The sequence below is a fragment of the Candoia aspera genome, chromosome 14, assembly GCF_035149785.1.
Source record: "Candoia aspera isolate rCanAsp1 chromosome 14, rCanAsp1.hap2, whole genome shotgun sequence".
Classification (NCBI taxonomy): Eukaryota; Metazoa; Chordata; class Lepidosauria; order Squamata; family Boidae; genus Candoia; species Candoia aspera.
The window spans coordinates 4839160-4847442 of NC_086166.1; positions in this window are offsets into that span (position 1 = coordinate 4839160).

Genomic DNA, 8283 nt, shown 5'->3' on the forward strand with positions numbered 1-8283 from the left:
AAAATGTTCAGAAGCCAGGGCATGGCCAAACACGTCCTTGGTGGAATCAGGAGAGATGAATACAGTCTTAGTTCCTTTTAGGACATCCAATTAGTTACCAATTTTAGGAATGTTTGGGGAATACGGTCTAACTTCTTGTGGTTTCATTATGCTGTTCCTATACTCTATTGTTTATTCCTTGCTTGAATTTCCAGGAAAGGCATCTTTCGGAAAGCATATCATTTTTAAGAAGGATGGCAACAGAGGGTCTGGAATTCCTTCTGTGCTGCTGGAAAGAGGGGGTTGGGTATGAGCCTTTTCACATACGCCAAAGATAATGTGCTTAAGGCAAATTTGATTTGGGGGATGTGCTTGTTGTGTAGGTTCCTACCATGACCATCCCTCAAGCCCATCTCCGCTGCCGAGTGCAGCTGGAAATACAGCTCGCCACCATATTGCAGAAGAGTTTGCTGCTTGCCCAAAATAAATTCGGGATGTCAGGATGATGAAGCCATTGTGGGCTCCGAAATGGGAGACTGTCACAGCATGAGCTCTCCTGTAATTAATGGCGCTGCCACACACCTCCCAGTTCGGCTAAGAATAAAACACTCCCTCGGTGGGACCCAACATTTTTTTTTTGAAAAAATAAAAAAAATCTCTTATTTGGGTTAATTATATTTTTGAAGTGACGACACACATTTATTAACTCCTTTTCATGCTTCATCGGAAAGTAAGTCTTTGTCTCGTCTTCTGAGTCCTTTTTTCTTGAAAGAGGCCTGGGTGCACCTTGGGAGTTGAGAGATGATAGAGAGAGAGAGAGATAGGGATGAGATACATAAGATAGATACATAGATAAAGAGATGAGATAGAAGATAGACAGACAGACAGACAGACATAGAGGGAGGGAGGGAGGGAGGGAGGGAGGGAGAGGTAGAGATAGAGGTAGATAAGATAGATAAAGAGATGAGATAGATGGTAGGTAGGCAGGTAGGTAAGTAGGTAGATAGAGGGAGGGAGGGAGGGAGGGAGGGAAGGAGAGATAGATAGAGATAAATGAGAGATAGATGAGATGGATCATAGAAGAGATAAGTGAGATGAGAGATTAGATCCATAGATAAAGAGATGAGATACATAGAGGGACTACAGACCCCAGCATCCTGGTTAGGTGATGGGTATGCTGCCTGGCCTATCTGGAGGAGGCCAAATATGGGGAGGTCTTCTCAGAAAGGGATTTTTAAGACCTCGTAGAACCCTTTCCCCCATTTCCCCTAAAATAAAAGCTTACTTCTTCACCATCCACTTGGCGCCAAAGGGGACAGGAGCACATTTCTTTCCTAATGAAGAAACTAATTAACTTCATGTTTTATTTTTCAGGGGAAATTTAATTTTTTACAACCGAGAAGCTCTCTGTTCCCCAGCGCCCTCTGGAGAGGGCTCTTGTTGAATCCTACCAGATGGCGACAAACCGCTTTGATGACTGTAGGCTTCATCCTCTGGTCGCTCAGGGTTTCTTTGAAAGATGCGTGCCGTTCCTTTTGCGCAAGGTCTCCCCCTCTCATCCATTGGTTGTCCTAATGACACTGCCTTTCCCTTTGGTGAAAATAGATTTAACGGCATTAGAAAAGCTGGATAAAATCATCCTTCAAAGTTTGACGGGGTAAAATCAAAACCCCTCCATCTTAGCTTTGTAGACTCCAATCGGTGCTACGCCATCAGAGATAAGGAAGTTGTTTCCTCGTTCCTTAGGCATTATGCCTTGTTCCAACCACTTTTGTTGCGGCTTCCCCCCCACCCCACTAAAGCTGAATCCAAGCAATGCCACTTGGTCACCATCTTTCCCGTATGGCACACCTCCACCTGGACCGCAAAACAGACACGATTTCGCTTGTTGGAGAGCAAGGGTGACATTCAACTTCGTTATTTTTAGCATTGTCTCTATTCCTGATGCCAGTTGCAGGCTGCCGATAGATTTCATTTTGTCTGCACTCCGAAAGAGAGCAGCTAGCCTAATTAAATCTCTTAAAACATGGCTTTAGTTTTATTTTTTATTTTAGGTCTCAGATACTGTATATTCCTCTGCAACTCAGAAAGCCACGTGGAAAAAGTCTTCTCTTCCAAACACACAGTGCTTGAACAATGGGTCATTTCTGGAAAGGGGACTTAATGGTTTGGTATGGCATCCTCTCTCCTTTTTCGGAGGCGACAGAGGTGCAGGAAAGTGTAGATGACCTTGATGGATATATGCAGGAACTATTACCAGGACCAAAGGGGGTGAAACGTTTTTAAAGTCCAGAGCAAGGAGATAACATTCAGAAGCAGCTCAGACAGACCTCCCTAATTCAGTGGAGTATAAGGAGAAGGAGGTCCAGCACAATCAGGCTGGCAAGATTCTGCTATTATTGCCCATATCCAGAGAAGTAGTTTTAGCCTTCCTGTGGAGTTGATGTCCTGGTCTGGTCTGCCTAGTGGGGCTGACAGAAAGGGCTGTGGAGTTGGAGGAGGAGGTTTGGAGACCTCTTGTAGGAATCAATGAAGGTCCAAGCCACACACGTGTTTAGATAGCTAAAAGGATCCTATTTGTTCAGTGCACCTCTCTTTGACCATTGGCATAGGAAAGACCAGGGGAAATGAATTCAGAGCCAGCTAGCCAAGTCAATAAGCTTTCTGGGATGAACTCAAAAGATATGTTAGAAGGTGGTGGAACATCATGTCTCCATCATGACTCCAAGATCAGGAGGGCTCTGAGCAAATGTCTCATTGCCTTATAATTGCCAAAACAGCACCTAGGAGCTTTTCTTTCTTTCCTTTATTTAAAAACAGAACAACTCCCAAAAGCACCAGCCAGCCTCCGATACAACTCACCTGCCCTTCTTTCTCAGTTCCATTTCGAAAACACATTTTCTCCTGCCCTGAGATCCACAAGGGCCCTTGGCAGAATCCTCTTGGCTTCTCTCTGTCATGTGATCCTCTCAAAATTACATGAGCAATTAAGTCATAATCAGCCTCTTTCACAAAAAATGTCATCTGAGGCAAGGCTGAAGCAGCCCCGTGGCTCAGAATGGATGTTCGGCATCTAAGTTGGGAAAAATTAATCATGATGTTGACTTATTGAACAGCTGACTCCTGTTCCAACATCAAGTTGGGAGTGGATGGTGACACTGGAGGAATTTGGCCTGCAAGATACATTGATGCACCAAAATATTTCCTGCAAACTAGTAGTGAACATCCACAAGGTTCAGTAGAATTTCTTCTAAATCAAAGCAATCCAAATTCTATTCTGCTTGACGATTTGACATCTTCTGGACCACATTGCCAACCCTCCCAACTAAAGAGAGAACTTTTAAATCAAATAACAACAGTTTTTAAAATACACCTTTACCAGCTGAGCAATTGATAAAAGGGTAAGCCAAGATGAGAGGAAATTCCAGGAACTGATTTTTTCATCTTGATCTTTATTTAGTAATCAGTTTTAAATCATCATCATCATCATCTCTAAACTCCCATCCCCCTAATCCAACCATTTTGAGTTTTACTCATGTAAAAGAGACAAGCTCAGTTCCTTTCCATTTCTTTGATAGGCCAAGGACTGAGAGATAGAGAAGAAGCAGAATATGAATTGCATTTCCCTCGGCTTCATTAAATAAAACATGGATTTGGAGGGATAAAAAGAGAGTTTTGTTAAATATTTTAGCACATCCATCACTTAAGGGGTCTTCCCTCATCCCCACTCTATGGGGAACTGTAATTTCAATAATTTTGCATACTGATTCGAATAGGAGCCAGATTTATTTTAAAATAGCATCTCTGGAACATGGCACTTTCCTACTTAACTTTGCATAAAGAAGTTGATAGATATATGTAGATAAATCCAAAATGATTGGCATCCAAATTAAACCAGGTTAGACATGCTAGGAGCTATGAAGGACCCATTTATTAATCAATATTGGTGCTGAAAGCCAAGATACCTTTACGGGAGATATTTTTATGGCTCTAAAGGCAAACGTTGCTTTTATAGTTGAAATCTAATCGTAAGAGGGGAAAAAAACATTTTAAAAGTTGTGGGATAGAGAAAGCAATGCTTTTCTTATTTGTCAGGCAAGAAGCAGGATGCTAAATTATTTACGCCTTATTTGTCAAGCACAAAGCAACAGAGGCTGCGTGTCTCTCCCTAATGAAAGGCTTGCTTTCCCCTTTGAAATCCATCCACACGCGCAGCCCGGATCTTGCGAGCTGCTCACGGCTTCTTGGAATTTGCTAAATATATCAAAGCAAAGACTCACAGAGAGAGAATTCCTTTGAATTATTTCTTTTTCTATTAATTACCATAGCCATACCCCGCCCCAATCACCACCCTCTGGATGGAGTGTTCTCAGGTTTTGTTTTTTTTTCCAACTGGTGGGTCTGGGCTGAGAGGCAGGGTCTCCATTTCTGGATCAGTTATATCAGTTATACTGAAGGCAATGACTGGGTGTGTGGGTTCCATACACCCTTGGAATGAAGCCAATTCAGTGGCCTGCTAGAACCACTGAAATGGAGCAGAGCTTATAACACAGCTGAGAAGCTGCACAGAAAAAGAAAATTATCTTGAAATAGCTTCAGTGAGCATGCCAGAGAAACACAGGGTATGGATCTTACACATTCAGCCCTCCCAAGCATAAAGAATCACACGCTTAGACATTTTAGGTTGAGATAAGTAAAAGAATTTCTTACTGACTTTATTGTTGCTTCTGCTACATCCATCTTGGTGGAAAAGATGAAGTTCCTTTGTTCTTTTTTTCTTTCTAATTACATAGTTTGCTCTAAACTCTCAGCCCTACAGCTGCCAAGAGCTGTGTGGAAGAAAGGGGAATTCCAGGCCCACCACATGGTGCCCAGAATGGAGGAGAGCAGCACACATCCCTGTGCTCACTTCTGGTGGACAAGAAGGAAGAGAGAAAGAGGAAGTGGGAGTGAAAACCAACAGCTTCCTCAGAGTTGCATTGTGGGACAACTCAATTTACATGTTAATTCACATGCAAATGAGGCATGCTGGATTTGCCAGAACTTCCAACATGGAAGAGATTATGTCCTAGTAGGTCTAAGGTTGGCAATGGGGTTCCTGCAAGAAACAGGATGCTCCAGATAGCTGTGTTGTGGCCCGCCAAGCTCCTTGTGCCATTTGGTTAAAGTTGGTTTTAATAAAAGAGGAAATACATTACAGGCAAGCGTACATCAGAAGAAAACACCAGCCTTGGGTGTCTTCTTCATTCATAAGATGGCCTCTAGACTCCAAGCAGGCTCTAGAGAGATTCTTTAGATCAGGGGTCCCCAACCTCTTCAGCTCATTGACCCCTTCATGAAGTTTCAGATTGTTCATCGACCTCCCAGCATTTATAATATGAAAATAATTTAATAAATACGACTTTAACTAAGTACTATGAGTCCTTCTGGTGGGAGGAGATGGGCGGTGACAAACCTGACAAACAAACAAACAAACAATAGATAATAATGACTTCATAAAAATAGGTAATATTTAAAGTATGAAAAATGTAAGATTTAACATACCTTTTTTTACTGAAACTGTTGATATCCACCTCACCTTCAGGACCAGGAACAGGCATGGAGCTCTACAGAGACCCCAACAGAGTAATTGACCCCAATTGACATTTATTGACCATCTAATGATCCCCAGACATTTACTGACCCCCTTTTGACCCCCACATTTATCAACACCTTGGATAGTCCCATCGAACCTTGGTGGGGTCAGTATTGACCACTGGAGGGAACCCTGACGTAGACAATAAAAACAGTCGATCCTTGCGGTCTATGGCTCTGCTTTGCACAATTATCTTGTGCTCCAAAAAAGGACAGTGTTAAGCTAGCGGTGGTAAGCAGGGCTGTCCACGTAGTACAGTGAAAAAAAATCATGCGGGCAGGCAACACACCTAAAAACATGGGCAGAGCTTCGATTGCACCATCACACACCATCCTGACTTTCTTACCTCTTTTTTTGAGAGGACAAGAAGGGCAAATGCCAGCAAACATGGGGATGTTCGCCACACTATTGGCCTCTTTAATATGGCTCCCTGATGAAATTCCAAGAAAATCTGGGTGCAGATGTTTCACCCCTCATTCCCCAGTTATGGATATGGACACAGATAGATGCTTTTTCTTCTCTGAACCAAAAACTGCAGCCTCCAGTGGCAGGAATATGAAAGCCATCAGCAGTTTCTTCTTAGAGATTTATCATTAAAGAAGACAAATTGATGCTGATAAAGTCAACACCCCAGGTGCCACTTAATCGGGCCTGTCATTCCCACAGCATGACCCTGATGGATCAACTCAGAAACTTGAAACTCAGCCGAGCTGGCGAGGCAGTCAAGAGACTCATCTGCTGGATCATTTTTGGAGGGGGAAATAATTCCAGCTTGAGAGACGTTGCCAAGGTAGCCCTATTTCTGATAAGTGAAACTCGAAAGCGGGACTTGAAATGTATGTGTCAACCCAAAGAGGAATTCTTATTCCGTGTCCCAGGAAGAAGTTTAGAATGTACTACTTTCAAGTGTCTTGCACAGTGTCGGAGTTACTAAGAACAAAACTCCAGAGTGCTTCTGAACTTGAATGGCAAAATATTTCATTGCACCATGCGTCACCATCGTCTTAGACTGAATTGGCTGGATTAAAGCACAATCTGAGCCTTCAAGAACAAACCGGGTAGTCCTCGACTTGCGACAATTGGCACCGGAACTTCTGTGGCTAAGCAAGGCAGTCATTAAGTGAGTCACACCCGATCTTTGCTGTGGTTAAGTGAATCACATGGTCGTTAAGCAACCAGTATTAAACTTCTTGCTAGGATAGGTGAATATCCACAGGTCTGGGGGAGGGAGAGGGGGGAATTTGCATTTGGCTTCTTCTCTTAAGTGGCTCAAAAATGAAAATCCTCCTCCAACTCATTTCCCCTGCCCCAAACTGGCTGTCAACTGTACTATGCTGTCAGAGAGAACAGCAAAACAAAATCAAGCAGTTCTTAATTGGCAGCGATGATGATGCACATTGGTTGGTAATAGGCTTCAGTGCAATGCAGATGGCTCTCAAATCTCATCATCCCCTGTCCTCCTGGGTATGGTCTTCAATCAGTTTGTCTCCTTTTGGCAGGTAGTGACCCAGACAAGGAGCTGCCACCTGTATTTCTGGATGCATGCAAGCCTCTTTGCTTTCCAGAGGCCCAGACTGACATTTCAATTAACTAGGTGGGTTTGTGGAATGAGGGGGAAAATCTTCCACAGATGGGTAATTTAAAAAATTGCAGACTGGGAAGATGCAAAGAAAAGAAGGAAACTGTGACAGGAACCCAAAGGCACCTTCAGGCAAGATCCTCAGGGTCAGAAAGCGCAGGAGTAGGGGTGAAGGTGTTGGACTAGGATCAGGAAACCCAGGTTCAAGTCCACCACCACCAATGGAAGCTTTCTGGGTGACCTCAGGCTAGGCTGACCATATTTCCTTGAGACAAAAACGGGACATTGGGATTGCAAAACGGGGCAGGGCTGGGCTACAGGCTGGATCGGCAGGCAGGAACTTCTCCGGTTTTCTCGGGCTGGGAATCTTCGGATTCCTTCATTTGCAAGAGGCAAGGCTGGGCTGGAGAATCTGGTGAACGGTTTTCCCCGACAAGCCGTTCCTCCTCTGGCTGTGCTTTTACGTTCTTTTCTTCCTGCCATTTCAAGGCAGGAGCCAATTGTCTCACTCTTTGATCACTGCCTATCAGCTGATCCTGTTTTTTCCTTTTTCGGTTTCCCGCCCGGTTGAGCTCTGCGGCTTTTCCCCCACCATTTCTGCTGAGCTCCCCCTCCTTCCACTCAAAGTCAGACTGCCTTCTGACAGGTTCGCTGGAACTTTCAAATTTTTAAGTAAGGTTTTTAAGAAAACAGGACAAAATGGACATTTATATTAAAACAACGGGACAGTCTGGAAATGTTAAAAAAAATGGGACTGTCCTGTTCAAAACAGGATGTATGGTCAGCCTACCTCAGGTGTGTTGTTCTATGAATGGCATGAGCTGAGACCACAACAGAATCCAGAAGTGAAGTCCCACTCAGAATAGGAAGCCTAGTTCCTTCCCTTCAGAGTAGACCAGTTTGAGTAGGACAGATTGTAATGGCCAATCCAGGTCTAAGAATACGCCATGGTCCTGGACAGCTCTCCAAACCACAAGAGGCGAAGGTAACTGATGGAAGCCTTTGTGACTCCTGAGAAGCATTTCTGTGATCCTGAAAAGATTTATATGTTTTCGGTACTACGGCAGAACTTTCATGGACTTCAGAGTCC